Genomic DNA, 980 nt, shown 5'->3' with positions numbered 1-980 from the left:
TTGTAAAATATAAGCATGGGATAGACGCCATAATTCGTTTTAGAATTGTTTTTCACTTCAAACATCCTTTTTTGTATTTGAAACCTTTTATTAGAAATACAGTACAAATGGGCTGGAATACTGCTTGGTATGCGTAGTGTAAGCAATACATAACAAAAATAAAATCCCTGAAATTACATTCCTAAGGTGTGGTATACAGACTGGGAGGGGAACCTCCACTAAATCCACTTCCACTGCTGAAGCCGCCACCACCACCACCTCCACTGACGATGAATTCTCCACTACCGCCACCTCCAAATCCACCGCTGATCACGCTGCCTCCAAATCCACCACTGCTTCCTCCGAAACCTCCGCTTCCTCCAAAGCCACCACCAACTCCTCCGCTGCCTCCGAAACCGCCTCCACTTCCTCCAAAGCCACCACCAACTCCACCGCTGCCTCCGAAACCACCTCCGCTGCCTCCGAAACCACCTCCGCTACCTCCAAAACCACCGCCGGCACCTCCTGCACTTCCAACCACTTGCCCGCCCCCTTGGGAAGCTGCATTCAAGGCAGTCTGAAGGTCAACGCCGCTCGGAAGAACTGGGTTCTCGCCGTCAGCGTAGTTCACGAAGTAAACTTCAGGACTGGTTGCTGGCGGCGCTGGGACTTCGATCACATCCTGTTGTTCTGGTATCTGTCTGTTAAGGACATAGACGACGCTTCGAGTCTGTGGTGGAGGTATGACGATAGGTTCAGGTCCTGGACCTTCTTCAGGTGTTTGGATGAACACGATATTCGTATCAATGGTTGGCTCAGGGATGTATGGTGGAGGACCGTGGGGAACTGGTGGAGCGGGTGGTGCGTTGTACAAGTAGACTTTGCGGTTCTCTCGTGGAGTGACACATCTGCCAGCATGGAACACCTGTCCGGGACCGCATCCTCCTGAGCTGAAACCTCCTCCTCCAAAGCCAGAGCCTCCAAAGCCAGAGCCTCCAAAG

The 980-nt window shown here is 52.0% G+C and overlaps 1 pseudogene; it reads right to left on the bottom strand.

Moving 5' to 3' along the window:
- Positions 1-114: 114 nt before the first annotated feature.
- LOC119586867 lies at positions 115-974 on the bottom strand (annotated as a pseudogene).
- Positions 975-980: the final 6 nt, after the last annotated feature.

The sequence above is a fragment of the Penaeus monodon genome, chromosome 22, assembly GCF_015228065.2.
Source record: "Penaeus monodon isolate SGIC_2016 chromosome 22, NSTDA_Pmon_1, whole genome shotgun sequence".
Taxonomy (NCBI): Eukaryota; Metazoa; Arthropoda; class Malacostraca; order Decapoda; family Penaeidae; genus Penaeus; species Penaeus monodon.
The sequence above is the reverse complement of the archived record's forward strand: the minus strand, read 5'-3'. Positions and strand labels throughout refer to the sequence as shown.